Source organism: Triticum aestivum, chromosome 4B (assembly GCF_018294505.1).
Source record: "Triticum aestivum cultivar Chinese Spring chromosome 4B, IWGSC CS RefSeq v2.1, whole genome shotgun sequence".
Lineage (NCBI taxonomy): Eukaryota > Viridiplantae > Streptophyta > Magnoliopsida > Poales > Poaceae > Triticum > Triticum aestivum.
Genome location: NC_057804.1, coordinates 603,796,198 through 603,820,922, shown reverse-complemented (window position 1 = coordinate 603,820,922; position 24,725 = coordinate 603,796,198). Strand labels below are relative to the sequence as shown.

Below are 24,725 nucleotides of genomic sequence, written 5' to 3'. Positions count from 1 at the left end.
ACATTTTCGGAGGGCTATAAGAGACAAGAAGTTAGAAAGGGTGTTGTATTGCTTCTTAAATTAGATTTGATAAGAACTAATATTCCACATATAGAGAATAGATTCTTTTGCCAACCCTTAGATATTTTAGACCAATGGTACGCTTTTTCACTACTTGGTTTTGATGAAAGCAAACTAGACAAGAAGGGTCCACAAATTGGAGAAACCAGTTAACCATACAAACATACTCAATAGAACTACACATAATGTTAAGCTAATAATACTGAAATGGTGGGTAGCTAGTCATAGGAACACAAAATAGCCTAGTAAAAAAATCTTCCAGAGGACGCGCGACAAAAGCTAGGGCCACCATTTAAAGATCTCCATGTTTGCATTTTAGGGAAGCTTGAGTTGGCTTTTGAGATGATGAGGATGGCGATTGAGGGGAAAATGCCTTTGTCACAAGCTCCTCACTGTCCTCCTAAACTACCTTCCATTGCTGCTTTAGGGACACATGAGATAAATGAGCATCAGTGGGTCCAAAATCAATTTATGGTCATGGTATTTCTCATGTATCACAACACGAGAACATAACAAATATAATAATCCCATTAAATTGTTCATTGTCGAAATTGCATCAATTGGTCAGGAAATATCTAATATTGTTAGGTACCATGGTCAACTGAGAGTTCAGCCACAAAAGTCCACAACCGATTGTCAGATAATCTCAAAAAAGGCTAAAGGATAGAAAAACACGATGTGGTTAGAAGTTGCTATATCCCCACAGAGTTCACAGTCACGTCTTTAGGTCACATTCAATATTTTCAGGTGCTTAGCTGACTGAATTGTATTTTGCAAAAATACTTTTTTTGTTTGTTGCAGTACTATCCTATATAACTTGACAGTGAACATCCTATGATGCATGTCTTTGTTGATCAATTAGAACACCCAAATATTTCAGAGATTGAGAACCACACATGTGGGTAAATTTTGACAACAATAAATGCTTATCCATTTGAGTCTTGCCCACACAGTATGACGGCTATCAGGATTTAATCCTAGACTCAGCAACCACATGTGAACAAAATGCAATCACCATAATAAACATCGCACATGCAAGGTGGACTCGAGATCAAAAAACCAAGGGCGCATCAGCAAACTAAGGATGCATGTGTCCTTATTAATTGATTTTGATCCATCAAGCCAGCTGATGTTGTAAACAAATTTATATTTTTTTATTAGGACATGAGTAATATGTGAACCCTACCCAATGTAGTGGATAACTGAGATACACCACTAAAACATGTCTCTAATCTGCATACTCAAATGTACTCATAATCATAGCACTTGCTTCACGAAAAAAACATTAACAAAGTACTTTGCCTCCAAAAATAAATCAAATAATCAACAAGCAAGAATTAGCATAATTACCTGGAGCTATCTCCGGATACTTGGACAATGCACAAGGGTGGACTGAGCCTTTGAAAGAAAATGGTGCCATATCAACTAATATCGTCTTTTCAGGTCAACAGTGATCAGCCATGTCTTTATGTTGCAAAATTTGGATTTGCGCAACAAGTAAACAACATCATCACAATCACATGTCAAGGTCAGGACATGGTGAGATGCTAGCAGGTCCTTGAATGTCAACTCTCTTGCAGAGGTGTCACTCAGAGTCAGGTCAGGCAACAACTTAGAATGACTTGGGTAGTCAACCAAGATTTCCTTATCATAAGCCATGAGTCCCTTGCTCCAATTGTCCCATGAACTCATTCTGTACAAAGTCATGGCCCTCCAAAAAAAATCTTTGGGGTTCATCAAGCAGTCTGACTCATAGAGTGTATCCATGTTATCATGCAACCTTTCATCAACATCTGGTCTTTCATATTATTATATCTCAACAAACTTGATCATACCATTATTGTATGCAACATTCCGATCCAACCACACAGACAATTTCTCGTTGTCAGGGTTGCTAGGCATCACCTTAGGCAGAACAGAATCCCCGTCGATAGATCAACCCATCCGAGCTTCTCCAAAGTGAATCACCTTGGAAGCTAGAAACAAGGTCATCCATGCTCTGACATGGAACGATGGATCCACCTGCGACACTTTACTGCTCCAAACCCAGGTCCTGAAGGAGAAGATATGGAGGGTAAAAACCCAAGGGGTTGGTGAATAGCACAATGCAGCCAGGATTAAATAGTCGTCGTCATGGCAGGGCAAGAGGCCAGGATCCGAGGATGTGAGGATGCACGAGTGGGTGGAGAACCACCCGAGTCTCCCTGGAGGGGGCGACATGGTGGTCAAAAGGTAACATGTGTCCATTGTTCTATAATTTTCTGCATCATATACCGGAGAACACATCTACTCCGTGGAAAATGCATGCTCTACTTAGAAATCACCTTTCTTCACCTCGTTCTAGTGCAAGAGAAAGTTGAATACCTAAAATATGCGGACACCATAATATATTTGTCTTTGAAATTGTTTTTGCTTCTAGGAAGGCCAAGAGTCTATGTCACAACTTTGCTGACCGTAGCTCAAGGAACAGACTACGGGCTCCGCAATCAGTTTATCCATACATCCATACTTTTAATTGAAGTGAGGCAAACTTATATTTTTTTCATGATTGGATCTTCAATCAAATTGCTTCATGGCGGGATAGTTGCACATGCCAACTCTGCAGGTGATATGCATGGTGCAATTTTCAAAGGCGTCATCTTTAAATTCCACATGTACAAGACACTTGATATAAATGATGTTAAATTGCAAGAAACCACCCATGTAAATGTTGAAAGTGTAAATGACGTTCAATTGCAACAAACTAACCACTTAAGTGTTAAAAGTATTAACGACTTTCAATTGAAATAAACTAACCACTTAAGTTCTAAGAGTGTAAATGACGTTCAATTGCAACAAACTAACCCTTAAAACTGTAAACGATTGTCAATTGCAAGGAACTAAATGTAAGTATCGAGAATGTAAACCATGTTAAATTGCCAGAACTAACCACATAAATGTTCAAGTGTAAATGGTTCTAAACTACAATAAGCTAACCACGTAAATGTTAAAATCGCAAAGGATGCTAAAATGCAAGAAACTAACCATAGTGAATACACAAATACACATGGGCTAGGAGCTATGCATATAGTGAAGAGGAACACATAGATATACTAGGGTTATGGTCGAAGCATAGAGCTAGCATAAAACCTGGTCTGGCGAACTGGTCACCTCAGTCTTGCCCGGTCTAAATCCATTATAGGGACACACACCCGAATCACGATTTTTAGTTCTAGAAATATTAACCATGTTCTAGAAAAGTAGTAGGTTGATGCTAACATGTAGATTGCTCCACCTGCGACACTTTACCGCTCCAAACCCAGGTCCCAGAGGAGAAGATATGGAGGGTAAAAACCCAAGGGATCGGTGAATAGGAAAACACAGCTAGGATGAAATGGTTGCCATTGTGGCAAGGCAGGAGGTCGGGATCCGAGGATGTGAGGATGTGCGGGTAGGGACCTAGGAGTAGGCGCAGCGATGGCACGGGGTAGACCTCATAGACGAAGTACTTGCAGTGCCTTCTCGGGGTGGGTAGGAAGAGGATGGAAATAACGAGGAAGTCCTTCTCTAAGAAGAGGATGGTGGGCATGTCGCGGCCGGCATCCGTGAGGCCAGGGCAGTGGACGCACATGTAGGAGGCTAGTCAATGATGCATAGGATGACCTGGACAATGTAGCCGCCGCTTGAGAAGGCCTCCACGGTAGTGGCGTTCCTCACGTCGGCGAGGTACGCCAGCGGCTCGAGGAACACCCTTGCGGGGGAGGGGACACGGTGTATGATGTGGGTGCCTCAGGGACTCGCATGAGATGGAGAATATCTTGCTCATGTCCTCTTTGCTGCTGAAATTAAACATCATGCTCGGGCGGCGGCAATCGGTGATTGGACTAATTGGGGTTCAGATCAGTTTTGCGACGTGGGAACTATGGTCGGCGGGTTTCTTGTGAGTGCTAAGTGAGGCTGGTTGGGAACAGCTGGAAATAAAATCTGGATAGAAGGAAACAGGAAAGAGAGCCATATGTTCCCAAGGTATGCCATGTATCAATAACACTCTGGCCAAGCACGTAGACAAAATATTAAGCATACTTTTAGATTTTAGCATACCAAGGAAAACAAACACACAAGTATCAATTCTTAGTAGCCAGAAAAGGGTGGCGTCCAAGATCCAAAAGCAAGCGAGTGCCATGTATTAGCAAAAACAAAAACAGTTTTATGTATGTTTTGATATAAAAGGTGGGATCGTTGGGAACAGTACGGCAAACTAAAGTGTCAAATACGCAGCAATAGGTACATAACCAATGTTCGACTTTGAGACAAAAAGAAATACAGTTTTCTAGACACTCAAAGCACATGCTAAAGAAAATCTAGAGCCATTAGCAAGCCAAAGCAAGCATAATATGTTGAACACAAGCTCCTATCATGGTCGTCCTTTGTATAGTCTTCGTCACCGACTTCCTCGTCAAAGGCCTCTGCTCGATTCGTACCGAAGGTGCCCTTCCAAGTAACCTCCCTTCTCTTCCATTGATTTCCCCATCATTTTCTCCCATTTGATTTTTGGCCCCGCGATGGTGCCAAGCCGTCGGTCAAATGTTGCGTCGGGGATCTCCCTGGATCGTTGCCCCGCCCCTATCCCTTAATCTCCTGCAAATTTATACCTGTCATACCTTCGAAAACTCAAAATAACATTTTCTAGAGATCTCGTGCTTCACTATTGGTATCCAAAAAAACTGAACCGACCTCCTTTGGAATCGGTGCATGCTCTTTCTTCTTCCATGGATAGGCAACAGTCCTCTTCACTTGAGTTGGAGATTTATCATACCACATCTACTTCTCTAGCTGGAAGGAGTCTCTGTCGAATTCTTGTGCATGTAATGGCAACCATCCCTCTCAACCTCCTCTTGGAGGCCAAATTTGTTGTCTTTGGATGCATATCCTTGGCAAGCAGATCTTCAGTGTCGCTTCAACTTCTTTGAGGAAGCCACCGCCTGCTTGAGGGGCATATTCCTCTCTGGTGCAAGTTGTTTGACAGGATCCTCGGTGTTGGTGAGACATTGATCCTCTATGTCCAAAGGATGCTAGATGAAGTCGTCTTCATCCACCTTTAGGTTGTCGGCCATCATCTTCATCACCGGCGTTTGCCTACCGGTCCTACTCGATGGTGATTTTTGGCGGTGAGGCTTTGAGGTGGAGCAGGTTCGGTCGACTCTCCCAGCGTTTGCTAGACATGTGGCCCTCCACGTGCCCTCTACCTGCATGGTTGAGTGGCACGTGTTATCTGGGCCATTGTAATAATTTGTCCCTTGGGGTATGTATTGACTTCTTTTAATCAATGGCGGGCCTTTTATGTTGCCTGTTAGGAAAATGGAAATCAACTTAAGAGATTGCAAAATTCACATAATCACATGACGACATTGAATGCACTAGAATGGAGGACAACATATGGCCAAAGTCATAATACTAAAATATGTCTCCAGAAATAACGAAAAGGAAACTTAAAGTTTCCAATGTGTTAAGGAAACATATGCATCTCCAAACTTTCAATAAAATATGGAAATTTCAGTATTCTGCCAAATAAAAAGGTATGCACTTATAGTTGCTAGTCTTCCATTTCATTTATGTGTACAACACAAACAACGATGATTTTCTTACCGATTGGAAAGTACACACGCCATTCAACCATCCATGTCTAGATCTATTTAATTTAGATTTTTTGCAAAAAAAGGCAAGATAGTCATCACACTCGAGCCATAGGCATAACACATGGAAAATTGGAAACGGCAATCCAGTGGGACATGATGGCCTATGTATGGAGGTCAAGATTGGCTAAATTGATAGTGTTAGTGATGTGATGTACGTTTGAATGATCATCACTCGAATTAGGCCACCAACAAGCGGCACACAAGAGAGCCGCATGCATTTCATTAAGGTGGAAGTTTACGACGCCAAAGAATGGGTGACCCATATACAGTTTGAGAGATGGAGACGTGGGGGGTTTCTATTTTATCTAGTGGAACAAGATGCACACACGCGCGCGCGTGCACACACACACACACACGAGCAAATATGACAGTTTGGAATATACATCTACAATTTGTTCTATGGTATTTGTCTAGCTGCTCCATTGTTTCTTCACTTTTAATTCAATGCACCATTTTTCCAAATGTTGACAATGATGCTCATAGACGCCTAAAAAGCGAGATATACCACTATTGTTGAATTTTTTATTTGAAAAATGTAGGAGATATGCATATGATTTCATTATCACCAACCCTAGTCGGCTTGGTCCCCATTCTCTCCCCTGTCAGGCGGCCTCGTCAGTGGCAAGAGGAGTTGGGAGCCATCTGTTATGTTTGTCCTTTACTTAGGTTTTGGTTTTCTGGCGGTATCGACGAGGTGGTGGCGATGATGGTGTGTTTGAATAAGGTTTCTTCGGCCTCTTCCTACCTGCACGACGCCCGATCCGGCACCGACGAAGGGGTTGTCAGAGTTTGCATCACCAAATCTGTTTGTTGTCTTTGAATATGGGCAGTTGATGTGTCTATGAAGGAGTGCAATTGATTAGGTATTGGTGCAGCGACTTTGACATCGCCTTTCATTGTTTTTAGGCATGTTTTGGTTTCTCCAACTCTCTGGACTGGTGGCAATGGACTGCAATCCTGTAATGCATAGGGTGATGCTCCAATTGATGTTTCTTCGGCGATTTTTAGATATCGTTTCAAGTGACAAGTGGTTATTGTGGTCTTTAAAGCCTGGTATGGCATGGGCGTTTGCAGGTGTCCCTCTTCTTTACTATTGGTTTGATGTGATTTTCAATCTTCGGCGAACGACAATCAATCAAAGGAAGAAGAAGGCTAGTATGTTTCTCAGTGTAGTTTTATTGTTTACTTGTCATTCTGTGTCTAGTTGTCTTTCCATTGTACTGGTTGTTTTCCTTGATATTTATCAAATGTGAGATGCCCTTTGGGTGCCTTTCTTCACACAAAAAAGGATCACCAACCAAAGAGTCTGCATTTTTTGACCAGAATATGAATGAATCCAACATTCAAGCAAAAGTAAAACACGAGGCAAGAAATGAAGAACTATCCACCGCATGGACTTTAGTCAGCTATGAAATGACCCACACATCTACTGTAACAATGATGACGACTATAACGACTGAACCACAAGCAACACAACTTCAAAATGACCATCCACCTTGAACCGACACTGCTTAAGCGAGCATACAAACCACATCACCAAGTTACGAGTCCACCAGCCCAACATCGTAAGACCCAAAACCACCTTGGTCATTTTTTAGCAAAAGAGAGGCCTCCCTCTCCGATTTCCTATAAAGAAAACAGTGTTAATTTTTACAAAATGTTGACAACCATCACTAATCAAACCAAAAGTTGCCATGAGCACTGGTTAAAAGAGTTGAAGCCCATTACATGTTGGAGGTACAAAGACCAACCAACCATCCACACCAGGATCAAGCAAGATCCAAGAAAAGGAGGGCAGGCGAAAGCTGGAAACCCTCCAAAGAATCTACTGACTCTGAGGTAAACAGTACTTTTACTAAAATAAAAGTAGTGAACCACAACAGCAGCACCGGGAGAGCAAAAGGGGAAGCGTAATAGAGCCAACCAAATGTCACAACCCTAGCTTAGTCTTTGCCTGTCATGGCATGATCATCATGTCATCATGTTTTAATTCAAATGAATTTGAAATGGGGATAGCTGAAAGCCTCAGAAATCATTTTGGAAATGATCAAGATAAAAAAATTTCTTCAAATAACTCCAAGAAAATGTTCCTGTTTCTCTCTAAAAATATTGGCAAGGGGTAAAATTCAAACCAATATTTTTAGGAGCCCAAAAATATTTATTTTGGGCATTAGAGGTGGCCTACGGTGGGCAGTCTGTTTTGTTTTGACTTAAAATCAAACTTTTTATATGCTTGTGAAAATAATTATGTGGTTAGATGTAAAATATACAAAATAATTCGGAGAGGGAGGCTCCTAAAAATATTGGATTAACTCCAATGCCCAAAATAAAAAAAATTGGGCTCCTAAAAATATTGGTTTGAATTTTACCTCTTGCCAATATTTTGAGAGAGAAACAGAAACATTTTCTTGGACTTATTTGAAGCAATTTTTTTATCTTGATCATTCCAAAATGATTTCTGGGGCTTTCAGCTATCCCCATTTCAAATTCATTTGAATTTAAACATGATGAAATGATGATCATGCAATGACAGGCAAAGACTAAGCTAGGGCTGTGACACCAAACAATTTTTAGTTATCTTCAGTTCACCACCAAGTAAAAGAACTCCACGTCTCCAACCTTGAGATGCCCGATACACTTCACTTGCTTTTTGCTCTATAGCACGTATCCCATACGTTGCAACGGGAGAAAAATTAGTATGAACTTAAAGTTAGTGAGAATTATATGCGCAAGCAAAACCCTGTGCGCACGTGAAAATGAACATTTAGGTTATCGGTTTCGCCAAGTGTGAAGTAATCAATCCGCTATTTTACTATCCATTGATCAAGGGCATTTAAGAGTTTTCTTACGTCATTGTACGCTAGAGAAGGCCCATGAATTATTCAATCTACTTTTCATGTCAATCTAGGACATTTTAAGGTATGAAGTTTCTAAATATTGTGGGAAACATGACCCATTTTTTAAATCCTAAACAGTTATTCGAAAGATATGTACTCTTTCAAAAAAAGTGAACCAAATTTGAAACAGAAACATCTTTTAAAATTCACAAATATTTTTTGAAAACACAAAGATTTTTTTATAAAAACATGAACATTATTTGAATTTGTGAACTTTTTTTGAAACAGGAACATGTCTTGAAAATTCATAACATTGTTTGAAAATGTGCATCTTTTAACATTATTTTGAATTGTAAAAAATTCACTAAAACAAGAATATTTTTTTAGTATGGAGCATTTTTTAAATTGCCTTTTTCTTTTTAGAAATCTTGAACAATTTTGAAAAACAATAAAAGTTTTCGAAAGAATGGGAAACATTTTTCAAGTTCTGAATATTTTTCAAAATAGCAACACAATTTGGAATTCTGAAAATTTTCTATAATTTGATATATTTTTTTTGAAATTATGAGTGTTTTTTGAGAATTTTCAATTTATGAAATAAATTTGATAAGAAAAATAAACTTGGAAGTGAAATAAGAGATAGGGGAAGGAGAATAAAAATATAAGTAAAACACAGAAACAAAGAAAAATGGGGCAGCCATTATTAGTTGTCCTATGCGAAGCTCCCACTATTTGTTGCCCTGTGCGGAAAATAGAATTTTCACTGCTGTATGGGCAAGAAAATAAGTGGGCTGGCTACGCTGGGCCATAGCGCGCGGCCCACGTATGAAATTCTAGAAAAGCCTTTTTTTAGCACACGAACGCATAAGAATTTAGTACCACCTGGGATAGGAAAAAAATCTTTTCGGCGGTGAACGGATTAAAAAATTGACGAAATGCACCTTGCTTTATTAGTAGGTATAGATATAGACATAGATATAGATTAGTTTTGCTCCCAGCCTGAGCACCCTTAGTTCTAGCTCCTGTATCTACATAATTGCTCAATCAACAATCCAAGAGCACATTAGTTCAAATATCACCACCTAGGCCATAGGAGGAACAAGGGGATGGACATGCACAAACCTAGGGGGGCAGAAGAGAGCACGTAGGCACGAAAGATGAATCCATCCAAGACAAATGACAACTCCAAACATGACTAGAGAGGGAAGGTCGGAAAGTCCAAAGACACGCCCTCATCATACATGAGTCGAGGAAAGAGGGGGTTACCCGCGATGCCTGCTCTGCTACAAACTAGGGGTCCTCAGACAACCTACAACCAGACAACGCCAGCATCACCCGTGTACAATGACCAGAGCCATCTGTTGGGTGGAGATTAGGTGACAGGAGGCGGGAGAGTCAGATCTGGCACGGCCGCTGCCAGAACTGGTCAGGGATGACTGTGAGAACAGAGGCATGACAACATGAATGACAGGAGTGACATGGGATGCACAAGAATAGTCTAGAGGAGCAGACACCACACCATGATACGGTTGCAAGCATAGCCCACAACGCTAACATGGGAGGGCGTAGGAGCAAGACTATCACAACAATGTCCCACAAAATCTAAGCACCAGGACTGAATCAAGACTCGACAAGGATGCCTACCCACTGTCATCCTTGGTCTTGGTGGATGCGTGGGATTTTCCACCAGTGACTTCGACCAACAAAGAGGGAGGGGGAATGGTGCTAGGCAAGCTGGGCAGCTATGGGTGGGGAACCACCCGAGTCTCCCTAGAGGGGCGACATCGGGGTCAAAAGGGAACATGCATGTGTCCAATATTCTATAATTTTCTGCATCATATACCGGATAACGCATCTACTCCGTGGGAAATGCATGCTCTACTCAGAAATCATCTTTCTTCACCCCATTCCGGTGCAAGAGAAAGTGGAAACCTAAAATATGCGGGGACCATAATATATTTGTCTTTGAAATTGTTTGTGCTTCTAGGAAGGCCAAGAGTCTGCGTCACAACTTTGCCGACCGTAGTCAAGGAACAGATTCCGGGCTCCGCAATCAGTTTATCCATACATCCATATTTTTTAATTGAAGTGAGGCAAACTTCTATGTTTTTTTCATGACTGACTCTACATCAAATTGCTTCGTGGCGGCATAGTTGCACATGCCAACTCTGCATGTGATATGCATGGTGCAATTTCAAAGGTGTCATCTTTAAATTCCACCCATACAAGTCACTTGATATAAATGATGTTAAATTGCAAGAAACTAACCATGTAAGTGTTGAAAGTATAAATGGTGTTCAATTGCAACAAACTAACCACTTAAGTGCTAAAAGTGTAAACGACATTCAATTGCAACAAACTAACAACTTGTTGACATCAGATTTTGGCACGGTTAAGAACTTAATTAATATGGCCTCAAATGGATAAGTGATCTACGATAAAAAAAGTTTTGTATTGTCGATACAAACATCTTTGAAGTTTGGGCCATCGCCATCCGATCTCATCTCAAAGGCCGAAGTTGTGTTCGAAATATTGAGATTTTGTATTCATAACACTATTCGGCACCTTACGCCCCCAAGACTGCCTCGTATGGAAAAATGATCTACCCGGATTGTCTTCGTCTCGTCGAAACGATCGATTTTGATATAAGAATAGTTCCAATCAGAGTTTGTATGCAAAAGTTAGAGCCATCGAAATGCAGCTCTATCAGGAGGCTAAAAGTGGCGCGCCCCACCAGACACATGTCTGATGGGTAGCGCGAGTAATAGCCCAATTTGCGCGAGGTAGCGTGAATAATAGCCTGTTTTGCGTGAGCGATATGATTCTCCAGATGACCTTTGATCAAAAAACTTTCAACGTAAAAATTGTTCGCCTCGTTGAAACGGTCAAGATTGCTTTTGGGCTCGTTTCCATCCGAGATAGTTTACCACCACTAAGAAGACCCGCAAGGTGCAGCCAGTTTAAACCGAACAGTTTTGAAAAGTTCGGACAAAACCAATCCGAATTTGACTAGGGTTTTGGACGTGAATCCAAGCCTTTTCCTTGCACGGGAAGTCTAGCCGCAACTTATATATCTAAGGGGTGACGGCCGATTGAACAACACACAATCGATCAATTCATCTACCACTTTTTATCTTTTATCTTTTCTCCTTAACCCTAGTTCTTCTTCTTCCTCGTTCTTCGTTCGTTCTTCTTGTTGCAGGGCACCGAACCTCGAGGCCCTAGGGGCGGTCAGGCCGACCTAGCGAAGCCCATAGCCCTCGCGCGCCCTGACGGGGTCCCTCCCTGGCGTGTGGGGTTTCGGGTCTACAAAAAAGCCCGCCGGATTGTCTTGCGTACCACGCTTCCGGCAGGTCTCCTTTGACGTGAGCTACAGTGCATCACCCTCGGCGTCGAGGGTACACGGTGACGTGTTCGTGTGCGAACACACTTTTTGGTGACTCCGCTGGGGACGAAGCTTTGAACGGTCTCCGACCCGTTCTTGCTACGAAGAGATCGTCATCTAGGGTTTTGCAATCTACAAAGGTAATATGAACACCAATTCCCCTTTGTTGATGCAAATAATGCATATGTTGTTGTTAGGTCGCCTAATGAGCATAATGTATCGGCTAGCCCTATTTTTATCAATCATGCATCTAATTATGCGGAAGGGCCGATGCAAAATAATCTTCATGCTTCAAATTCTTATGGTTTTTGCAACGTACAACATATGTCTCCTAACTCTCATGCATCGGCAACCCCACAAATTCATATGCCGATGAACAACATGATGAGTTTGGTTAATCAATTTGAAACACCTCATGTTAAACTTCCCAATAGCACACAAGAAAGTGTGTCATCCTTTTATTCATCGGCAACTAATTTGCAATATGTAAATCCAACATTGCCGATGGATGAGAGAATTGGCCATGCTACTACTAGATATTCGGCCAGTTACTCCCAACCGTCATATGCTACACCTCATGTTATTATTTTTCGTCACCGTATACAACTGTAGATGCTCATAGTTCGGCTCCGCACCTTCATGGTCATAGCCGAATAAGTGAAAATTTTCCAGGAGTTCACATGTCATCATCTAATATTGTAGCATATGATGCATCCTCTACGCAATTGCATAATTTCGGCAACACCTCATTGCCGAAAGAATCTGAAAGTATTGCGGAGCAATCCCTTCCAGAAGCAATTGTGGCTGCATTAAAAAAGAGCTTGGCACAAAACAAGAGAATTAATGCTCTTTGCCTTGAACAATATTAAAATGGGTTGTTTCCTGATTATGCTGCAATAAAAGCTAGAGTTTTGCAAGAAGATGAATCTTTGCCAATTGATAAAATTGGCGAGCAAAAATATGGTTTTACAACAAAGCATATGCCTTCACTTAGTACTACATCATATTATACACCCCCTACACAATTGCAAAATTTCGGCGACACTCGTGTGTCATTGCCGAAAGAATCTAAAAGCATTAGGGGGCAATCATATCCGGAGTGGGCTGAAATTGAGAAAAAACTTAAAGCCAATTTTGCCGCTCGCCGCCAGAAACAAATAGAGAAGGAATTGGCTCAAATAAAAGAAGCATTGCCAATTGGTAGAATCAATGAAAAGAAGGATGATTCGGAACATGAAGGTGCTTCGGTTGAAAAAGTCGAATCAAATAGTTTATATTCTGAGTCCATCAAACCCAAAGCGGCAAGCATTATTGAGAAAGGGCATGGCAAGCATAGCAAAACGACTGTGCTTGATTTTTCTGAAGTTAAGGGAACCTACTTCCTGCCCTATGAGTTCCGTGCCGTAGAAATTGACAAGCCTCAAGGACAAGAGCAAGTAGCCGAACAAAGTTCGGCTGATAAGGATCTTCAAGGTAATGATGCACGGAATAAAGAAAAATATGATGAAAAGGCGTTGGAGAGTCATCCAAAGACGAAGCTAGATATTGTTCAAGTCACACCACCATCATGCTCTCCCAACGTATTTGAAGAGGTATGCATAGCGAGTAATTTACCTATTTTCAGATTTGGTCGGAACTTCATTATTGATGCATCTATAAGAAATATTCTCATAAGTAATTTTGAAAGACCAATGAAGAAGGGTAATTTACTTGTTAGCAATAAAATTGTTATGGAACATATCGGTCAACCCATTGCACCATTTATAAAGACCGATAATGACTTATTGTTACACCAAGGCTTTCCCCATTGCTTTGTCTAAAGTTCAAATCTAATTGGGTAGCTTTGCTTATTTCTTACTTGGCTTACACTTGGTCTCAATTGAGACATGTATGTTCTAACTATTTTCATTTCAGAAATTTAAAGCCAAGGTTAAAATCTTCTGAGCAAATCGATGCAAGTATAGTTTCTTATCCAATGACATCGGTAAGAGAATGCAAAATAAAATTCATAGCCGAATGGGGTGATACAAAATCTAAATCATTCATTTGCTTAACTCCAAAGCCGTTCTCACAGCACGATCGGCTAGAAAATAAAAAGTTTGCCTTCAATTCAAGCATGTGTGATCAAATATTTGATTTGTTTCTAAAAAATAATTACATAAGAATTCTTGATCATCATGTCAAGCCATCAATTCAAGGTCGAATGTATTGTAGGTTTCATCATTCGTTCAAACATAATTTTGAGGATTGCAATATGTTTCGTCAAATAGTTAAATCGGCCATTGATAAAGGACGATTAAAGTTTGTTGAAACACCAAGAAATGACCAGTCTATTCCGATTGGTCCAGATGGCAAAAAGTTTTTGCATCGGCTACTTCAAGCCGATCCATTTAAAGAGAATGTAAAAGATCTAGGTGATGGGATCAAACTTTCAAGTAAAGAAGTTGTTGAAGAGTATAACGAACATAATCTTGAGGGCGAGAATTCCATCGAAGCTACAATGGAGACGCCAAGGACTGGGGGCAGCAAGCAAATCCAATGATCGATGAAAGCAAACCAAAAGAAAACAAAGGCCGAAATAAGCGCAAGTGTAGGAGATCGAAAATCACCTTTGCTGAACTATTGAATAAATATCAAAAGAAGAGTGAAGAGAAAAATGCTTATCGACCAAATCATGCAAAGAAACCAAGATCACCCCCAAGGCGCAAATATGAGGATCGGTATTGGCAAAGTGAGAATTTTAATGCAACATATTCTTATCCTTATTTTGGGCCGCCAATGCCAATACCGTGGATGCCTCCCTATACTCATATAGATCTATATCCATCATGGGACAGGTATGATACAAGGGCACATTCTCCATCTTATTTTAGACCATCTCACCAATATTATGCAGCTCCAAGAAAATCAACATTTGAACAATCACACATCAAAGACCGTTTCAATCATAAGGAATCGGTCCAGAGCTCAAGGAAGAAGAAAGAGGTGGTAAAGCAAGTTTACCACGTGAAAAGAGATGGTCGTGAGTGTGCTACTTCAGATGTGATCTCAAATAACAAATAGCCAATTAAAGTGTTGACATTGGCTACAAAAGGCAAAGAAGTGAAACAATCAATTGGTAAAAATCAGAGTGCCAAATCTGAAGAAAAGAAGTTGAGGGTGCACAAGGCCCAAAGAGAGTTGCCATTGGTTGAAACAAAATCACAGTCGAGGTGCTCACTCGCCTTATCATATTGGCAAAAGAAGGAATTACAAAATCTTAGTGCACAAGAGCTGAGAAAGAAGAACATGGCATGGGTTCCCAAGAAGATCAATCAAAACAAAAATGATGTGCATGCTTCTTTTGCAACAAGTACAATAAAAGTGAAGAAGGAAAAGAATGAAAGCAACAAACAATTAAGCCGAAGGTGCGCATCACAACATCAAAATCTTCGGTTAGCACATCATCCATTTTCTTCAACCATGTCGTTGATGCCTTTGCCATGGAATTCATCCCTAGGTATGATCATTTACCCTCCATGGATTCATTTTGGTCCATGGATGCAACATAATTTTCTATATCATGAGAGGGTATTACCAAATCACTATACATTTGGTTAGTTTCATTTTTGTTGCTAATACAAAGGGGCCGAAATATTTTATTGCTATTTTATTTGTTTATTTCGGCTATACATGCTTTAGTGGATGAATTCTACATGGAGCTCATGGTAACGGACGATACTTAACTATCGTCCTAAGAAACTATCTGATCATGACCGGTGTGGAATTCTAACATCGTCCTTAGTTCAATTGGAGACCGAGACAAGGTACATGTTCAGTGATATTAGCCTTGTCTCTCTTGTACTATGGAGATTATATTTTGATGGTTCAATTCGTAGCAATGGCCAAAGTGTTGGTGTTGTTTATATATCTCCTTATGGTACTATTTTTGAAGCCTTATGCCGCTTAGAATATTTTTATGCAATGTTAATCAAAGCCGAATATGCATTGTTATTCGGATTGAATCTTTTATTTGCTATAGGTGCTATACATATTGAGGCTTTCGGTGATTCATTATGAGTAGTGCAACAAATATCCAAGCGTTATCAATGTTTTGACGAATCACTTATAATTTATCTTGAGGCACGTCTAGATGTAATATCCTCCTTGGGTTGCTTTGAAATTATTCCCACATCTAGACATGACAATTCAAAAGAGTTGGCACAGCAAAGCATCCGGCTACTATGTTACTCATGGTGCATTGTATTTCTATCAATAGCCGATGCTTAGTCTCGTCAGAATAGGTAAGGCCGAATCGAAGTCCACCGCTTGGGCAACTAATGAGTTTTTCTTATGCAGGCGAAAATAAGGATTGGAGAAAGTTTATTGTTGATTATCTGCAAAATCCTAGCAAAAGGGTTAATATGGTTCCGAAAATGACCTTGAGATACATATCTATGAAACTTTATCATTGGATTGTTAATGAAGTTGAGAAGGTTTCACCAAAGTTTGCATCAAGGATTCAAACAAATAATGGCCGATATATATTTACCGCCCTAAGCACATGCAAAGTGGCTGATGGAGTGTTGACATCGTCCTTAGAACAAACTCTGAGCAAATTATTTTTCGGCATCCAAGTTTTGCCGAAAAACAGGGGGGCATGTGTTGACACAAGATTTTGGCACGGTCAAGAACTTAATTAATATGGCCTCAAATGGATAAGTGATCTACATAAAAAAGTTTCGTATTGTCTATACGAACATCTTTGAAGTTTGGGCCATCGCCATCCGATCTCATCTCGAAGGCCAAAGTTGTGTTCGAAATACTGAGATTTTGTATTAAGAACACTATTCGGCACATTACGCCCCCAAGACTGCCTCGTATGTAAAAATGATCTGCACGGATTGTTTTCGTCTCGTTGAAACGATTGATTTTGATATAAGAATAGTTCTAATCCAAATTCGTATGCAAAAGTTAGAGCCATCGAAATGCAGCTCTATCAGGAGGCTAAAAGTGGTGCGCCCCACCAGACACATGTCTGATGGGTAGCGCGAGTAATAGCCCGATTTGCGCGAGGTAGCGCGAATAATAACCTATTTTGTGCGAGCGATTTTACCCTTAAGATGACCTCTGATCAAAAAACGTTCAACATGAAAGTTGTTCGTCTCGTCGAAACGGTCAAGATTGCTTTTGGGCTCGTTTCCATCCAAGATAGTTTACCACCACTAAAAAGACCCGTAAGATGCAGCTAGTTTAAACCGAACAGTTTTGGAAAGTTCAGACAAAACCAATCCTAATTTGACTAGGGTTTTGGACGTGAATCCAAGACTTTTCCTTGCACAGGAAGTCTAGCCGCCTCTTATATATCTAAGGGGTGACGGTCGATTGAACAACACACAATTGATCAGTTCATCTACCACTTTTTTCTTTTGTCTTTTCTCCTTAACCCTAATTCTTCTTCTTCCTCGTTCTTCGTTCGTTCTTCTTGTTGCAGGGCGCCGAACCTCGAGGCCCTAGGGGCGGTCAGGCCGACCTAGGGCAGCCCATAGCCGCCGCGGGCTCTGACGGGCCGGGGTCCCTCCCGGGCGTGCGGGGTTTCGGGTTTACAAAAGCGCCCGCCGGATTGCCTGTGTACCGCGCTTCCGGACGGGTCTCCTTCGACGTGAGCTGCGGTGCATCATCCCCGGCGTCGAAGGTAAACGGTAACGTGTTCGTGTGCGAACACAACTTAAGTGTTAAGAGTGTAAATGACATTCAATTGCAACAAACTAACCCTTAAAGTATTAAAACTTAAACGACTGTCAATTCAAGGAACTAAACGTAAGTATGGAAAATGCAAACCATGTTAAATTGCAAGAAATAACCACATAAATGTTCAAGTGTAAATGATGCTAAACTGCACTAAGCTAACCACATAAATGTTAAAATCACAAAGGATGCTAAACCGCAAGAAACTAACCATGGCAAATAGACAAATATACATGGGCTAGGAGTTATTTAGATACATTATAACTGAGCACCTTTCCTGCCCTCTCAAGCCATCAAGGCCATCATCAGATCTAAGAGTTTAAGAATTTTTGGCCATTGGGTCGATTTGCAAAAGCTCGTAAGTAACTACAGATCGCTATATGGGCTGGGCCGCTGCTCCTGCTATACAGGCTGGGCCGCTGCTCCTGTAACAAAATGGATGATCTGCCATTATTTGGCCCTGCTGGGCTTTAGATGTCCAAGAGACCAACGAGAAAAAAAAATAGGGTAGTGATCGTAGCCGCACGTCCCTCGATCTCGTGGAAAAAGTTTTTTTTTTGCGGGTGGAAAAAGGTTGTTCTCTCAATAATTTACTAACGTTACCATTGAAAACTAATAGATGATGGCTGCAATGAGCAGTGTTAATTATAATCAAGCAAAAGCAGGCAAAAAAAGAGCAAGCGAACATTACACCATCAAGCACGAATCCTTTATTATTGCATGTATAGAGAGCCTCTTAATTTACCCCTCTGTCCCAAAATGTAAGAACGTTTTTAACACTAACTAGTGTCAAAAACGTTCTTATATTATGTGACAGAGTTATGAATAGACTCATAGCAATAGCACCGATCCAGCATGCACGAAATGACATATGCCTAAATTGGTAGACCAGCGCAGTTCTTGTAGCACCTGCATACGGTCACGTAGCAGCGGCCTCTGTCATAACCCTCTTTCTGGCAGACCACATTGCAGGTGCCGTGCTTTACACACATGTTGCCATCCCAGGTTCGGCTATCATGAGCTTCACAACCATCAGATCCCATGTCTTCTGCATCCATTAGCAAACAATAAGAATCAGTAATTAAGTTAACTTGGATTAGTTTGAACTAGAGATGTGTAGGTTAATTGTGTTCCTACCAGATGAAAGGAGAAGCAGCATCACCAACCACAAGCATATCAATGTCTTGTTGGTTCCCACTAGTCCTTTACCCATGTTCGTCATGTATCGATGATGTATTGTCAGATATTCTTCCAAACTCGAACAGATGAAAGTATGAGTACATTCATGGTTCATATATATAGTTAAACTATGCGGATATTAACATGTTATTTTTATGAGATATTAATTTTTGGAATCAATACTTATCCAAATGGTTATGTTTATTGACGTCCTATGTTTGTTGAAGAGCTAAACTTAGCTAGTATTGATGTTTAAATTTAGGCATCGATAAATATTAGCTCGTTTATAATTATACATGCATTTTAACCTTTTTTATGTGAAGATTTGATTTAGGCATTTATTTCTCTCCATAATCAATATAGGAAAATTGAAAATTTCCTCCCAAACCTTTCAGGATAACTAAAGACTTAAATTGGTACCAGTTAGCATATATGTATTGATGGCAAACCCTGTTCTTAAGATCAAAATGGATTTGAATCAGACCAGTCTGTAGGGATTTAGGGCCCTTAGAAAAAAATGCTAAACAAGGCCCTAATGTTCAAAATAAACATGACTATATCATAATTTCACTTAATTATATAACAAGGACAGAAGTACTTATGCAAGCACGGTGAATCAAAAAATGAATGCATGCACGTTCAACAATCTGAAGGGTGAACACAAAAAAGGTCGTACATTGAGTTCTAATTCGTAATGACAAAAGGTAATCACATTAAAAATTATGGCTATGTCACAAGGAGCGAATATCCACGCGAGCGCAAGCTAGTGCATATAATGAAGAGGAACACATAGATAATACTAGGGTTCTGGTCGAGGCGTAGAGCTAGCATAAAACCTGGTCTGGCGAACTGGTCACCTCACTCTTGCCTAGTCTAAATCCATTGTAGGGTCACACACCCGAATCACAAGTTTTAGTTCTAGAAATGTCAAGCCATGTTCTAGAAAAGTAGTAGGTTGATGCTAACATGTAGATTGTTGGCCTCAACCCGCATCCCATCGCATGTTGACATGCTCAACCCCCAGACCATCTCTGAGGCGGGCTTTGGGTCGATCGTCTTGTTGATGGGCAATTCACATTTGTTGATGGCATCATGGCTGACATGCTTAAGTTTGACCATGCGGGGTGATGCGAAGGCAACGTTGTGTGGTGCTCATCAAAGTTGGTTAACTTGAGTAGCCTTGAAGGATTCTTGCAAATTCGTATGGCTCGAATCAAGGTGTTGTGTTCAGCAGAGCGACAAACTTTGGGATTATGAACAAAAAGGTGGGGTCCAATAGGCTAATGTTTGGGATTACAGCGGAGCGACAAAATAGTGGGGGTCTGCTAGGCGCTATGGAAACACATGCGGTTACAAACTTTTGTGAAAATATATGCCCATTTGAAATGTGCCAAAAAGAAAGGTATGTACTTATAGTTGCTAGCCTTTAATTCCGTTTATATGTGTATAGAACATAAACAAACATGATTTTCTTACGAAATGGCAAGTACACACGTCATTCAGCAATCTATGTCTGGATTTGCATTTTGTATCATCACACTGAGAAGCCAAGCACATGCGCCGGTGGCTGCTGCTGCCCTTGAGGCTCCCGTTCGGTTCAGCCGTCGCCTGGCTCAGAAAGAGCCTGCGCAGTATATCTCCATGACTGCAAAGGCTAACAAGCAGCGGGAGCTCAAGGACTCCCTGAAAGGATGCTCGTCCCTGCTTCGAGCTAAAGCGCTCGAGAGCAATGTTGTCTCGGCCGTCCTCCGGCCTCTGGGAATGAATGCTGTGTCCGAGTTGCGCGTAGCGGCGGCCATCCCCTCTGCTCCGGTGCCGTCCACTGCCGATGATTAGCACGCCCGGGGGGCTCTTTCCGTGCGCCGTTGCCTCGTCTCGGGCCGGCGCTTGTATCTCGCTCACCTCTTGTCTCTTTTCTCCCATGTTGCCGGTGTATGGCATTCGTAGTCGTGTGTTCTGTTGTTGGTGTTATCCCCCCTCCCATGGTGCTTTCTCTGGTTATGGATAGTGTAGGCCTTTCTACCATGTCTATCTTGTCTTGGAATGTCCAGGGGCTGGGGGATGATGACAAGTGTGTGCTTGTGCGTAAGGCTATCTGTGATGCAAACCCCCTGATTGCGTGTATCCAGGAAACAAAGCTCTCCGCGGTGTCCGTGTTCAAGGCCCGAACCTTCATCCCTCCTAGGTTGGCTGCTTTCGAGTGTGTGGAGGCTGACGGCTCCCGCGGGGGGCTTGTCACGGCTTGGGATCCGAACGCCCTTTCCCTGGTCTCTTCTCACTCCGGTCGCTTCGCCCTGACCACCGTCCTCTCCTCGACCTCCTCCGACCTCTCCTTCTCTATCTCCAACGTCTACGCGCCGTCCGACCACTCGCTAATGCAAGAGTTCATTGATGAAATGCTCTCCCTTGCGCCATCGGTGCATGGTGCTTGGCTTGCCATCGGTGATTTTAATCTCATCAGGTACCGGGAGGAGAAAAACAATGCCAACTTTTCTGCCTCACTCTCCTCCAGGTTTAATACCCTCATTGCCTCCTTGTCCTGGCTCGAGCTCCCTCTCTCCGATCTCTTATTCACGTGGACGAACCGTCGCTCCCCCCCCCCACTCTTGCACGCCTCGACCGCGCGTTCTTCAACGCCGACTGGGATTCTGCCCTTCCCAACTCCTCGCTGGCGTCGCGCCCTCGGGTGACCTCTGATCACTTCCCCCTGTTGGTCACAGCTTCCACCCATGTTCCCGTTTCGCGCCAATTCCGGTTTGAAAATAAGTGGCTTCTCGACCCCCTCTTCCTCTCTTCCACCGCCCCTTCCTGGGGCCGCCCCTCTCTTATTCTGGACGGTGCTCGCAACATTGCGGCTAGGGTCAAGTCCTTTCGACACGCGGCAAAGGTTTGGAAAGCTAATCACCGGTTTGTCCCTCGACTCGACAATAACTGCAGATTTATTATTGACCTCTTTGACTTCCTAGAAGAGTACCGTCAGCTTTCAGGGGATGAATGTGATCTCCGGCGGGACGCTCGTGCCGCCCTGGCCCTCTCGGTGCACCAACAGGCCGCGTTCTGGCGGCAGCGTGGGAAGTTCCGACGGGTGGGTGAAGGGGACGAGAACACCCGGTTCTTCCACGCCCAGGCCTCGCAACGTTTCCGGGCGAACCGGATCCGGGAGCTGGACGTCGGCGGCACGGTGGTCGCCGGCCATGCTGCCAAAGCCGAGGCCCTGCACGCCTTCTACACCGCCCTTTTGGGCACGGTCAGGGAGCCCGTCTGGGGCTTCGACCTGGCCGCTCTCTACTTGGGGGTGCCCATGGTGGATGGTGCAAGGCCGGAAGCCCCGTTCCAGCTGCGGGAGGTCGAGGACGCCGTCCGCGCCCTTGATAGGACAAGTGCCCCTGGTCCCGACGGCCTTGGGCCAGCTTTCTATCAAGCGGCTTGGGCAACGGTGGCCGGTGACGTCATGCGGCTCTTCGACGGGTTCTACTCCTCGTCGGCCGATCTCTCCTGCATCAACAGGGCGCACATTGTGCTGCTGCCCAAAGGCGAAGGTGTTCTCTCGCCCGCGGGCTTCCGGCCGGTCTCGCTCCAGAACTGTGATGTCAAGTTGGTATGCAAAGCCCTGACTACCAGACTCCAGCATCAAATCCCGGGGCTAATTGACCCCGACCAGTCCGGCTTCATCAAAGGGAGAAGCATCTCCGAAAACTTCGTCTACGCTGTGGAGATTGTGCAATGTTGTGACTCCAGGAAGGCACCCTCGCTCGTCCTCAAGCTTGACTTCGCGAAGGCTTTCGACTCCATCAGCTGGCAGAGCCTTCGGAGGATCATGGAGGTGCGGGGGTTCCCTGCGCGCTGGTGTGACTGGATGGACGCCATTTTCCGCTCCTCCATGTCAGCGGTCCTTCTAAACGGGGTCCCCAGGCGCTGGATCACGTGTAAGAAGGGGCTGCGCCAAGGCAACCCGATCTCCCCCTACCTCTTCCTGCTTGTGGCGGATGTGCTGCAACGGATGATCCAGCAAGACAGGGGGATGGCGCACCCGCTGGTGGCTGGTAAGCCGCCGCTGGTGCTCCAGTACGCCGACGACACCCTCATCATTCTCCGGGCGGGGCTGGGGGCGGTGAGGCGGTTGAAAAGCATTCTCGATGCTTTTGCGACGGCGACGGGGCTTGTCATCAACTTCCACAAGAGCACGGTTGTGCCCATGCACGTCTCCGAGGGTGATCTCGAGGACATGGTTAATGTCTTGGGCTGCCAGGTTGGGAGCTTCCCTCAGGTCTACCTTGGGCTTCCACTCTCCAACCGCAAGCTGACGATGGACGACTTCCTCCCTCTCATCGCCAAGGCCGAGCGTTACCTGTCCGGATGGCGGGCGCAGCTCCTCTCCTTTGGGGGTCGTCTTGTCCTGCTCAACGCCGTCCTCGACTCGCTGCCCACCTACACCATGGCGGCCATGGAGCTGCCGCCGTCGGTGCTGCGCGCTCTGGATGCTCTTCGACGTTCCTTCCTGTGGGCTGCTGCGGATAAGGCGTCGGGGGCCCAGTGCCTTGTTGCCTAGGAGAGGGTGGTCCGCCCCAAGAACGAGGGAGGACTCGGGGTGCGTGCTCTCCCGGTCCAGAACCGCTCTCTCCTGCTGAAGCTGCTGCACCGCCTCCACTCCTAACAGGACTCGCCATGGGCCACTTGGGTTTGGTCTGAGCTTGGGCGCTCCCTTCTCACCCCGATGGTGGCGGCGTCCCTCCCTGGTTCCCACTGGGCTGCCCTGGCGGGGCTCATGCCGACCTACAGGGCGATCTCCGCTATCCAGTTGGGGGACGGGTGCTCCACTGCCTTCTGGCTGGACACTTGGCTCCCAGGAGGCGCCCTGGTGTGGCGGCTGCCTTCGCTGTTCTCCCACACCACCGCGCCGGAAGCCTCGGTGGCCCAGGTCCTGAGTCTCGGCATCGACACACTGCTGGTCCCGCGTCTGAATCATGCCGGGGCGCGCGAATGTGCCGAGCTGCTTCGGATCATCGGTGGCATGACCCTATCGGAGTCGCCGGACGAGCGGTCTCTGCGTCCTGGCTGCGCAAAGGGCGCGCTACTCTTGTCGGCCGGCATCTACCAGTTGTGCCACTTTGGTGGGCTGGGGGTGCCGTTCGAGACTTTTGTCTGGGGCAACTACGCCCCCAGCCGGGTCCGTTTCTTCGCTTGGCTTCTGGTGTAGGCCAGGGTCCACACTAGGGACGTCCTCCTCCGCAAGCACATCGTCGATGCTGCCGGAGCTGGGTGCCCCCTTTGCTCCGCCCCCCTCGAGACTGCTGATCACCTCATCTTCGGATGCGCGTTCGCCCGACGCTTCTGGGCTGTGGTCGGGAAGAGCTCCCTGGAGACTACCTCCGTCCGCTTGCTTCACCTCCTCGCCGCGCCGCCACGGGTGCCGGAGGGGACGGGCCCAACCTTCCTGCTGCTCTGTTGCTGGCACCTTTGGAAGCACCGGAACGCGGTGGTCTTCCAGAGGGCTCCTCCATCGCTCCCTGGACTCCTCAGCCGATGCAGAGACGATGCGGTGCTCTGGCGTGTTCGTCTGCCTCGCCACCTAAAACACGCAGTGGATGCCTGGTTACCCTGTTTCTCCAACCCTGTTTGAGCCCCCTGCTGCGGGGTTTAAACCCTCCACCCCCCTCTCTCTCTCTCTTGGCCTTGTGAATGTACGGTGCCTCATCTGGGCCTTTGGTCCACATATCTATACAAAAAAAATTCAGGTGGAGAAATCTCCCCCCCCCCCCCCCCCGGTGAAAATTCAAAAAAAAAAAGCACATGCGCAGTCAAAAAAATCCTATGGAACATGATGGACTATAGTGGCCAACCTCAGTTGAGTTGAACTGTCAT

At 44.2% G+C, this 24,725-nt stretch overlaps 2 pseudogenes; one reads left to right on the top strand and one right to left on the bottom strand.

Moving 5' to 3' along the window:
• Positions 1–449: 449 nt before the first annotated feature.
• On the bottom strand, positions 450–3,892 carry LOC123089361 (uncharacterized; annotated as a pseudogene).
• A 19,415-nt stretch (positions 3,893–23,307) lies between these two features.
• Positions 23,308–24,483, top strand: LOC123090273 (uncharacterized; annotated as a pseudogene).
• Positions 24,484–24,725: the final 242 nt, after the last annotated feature.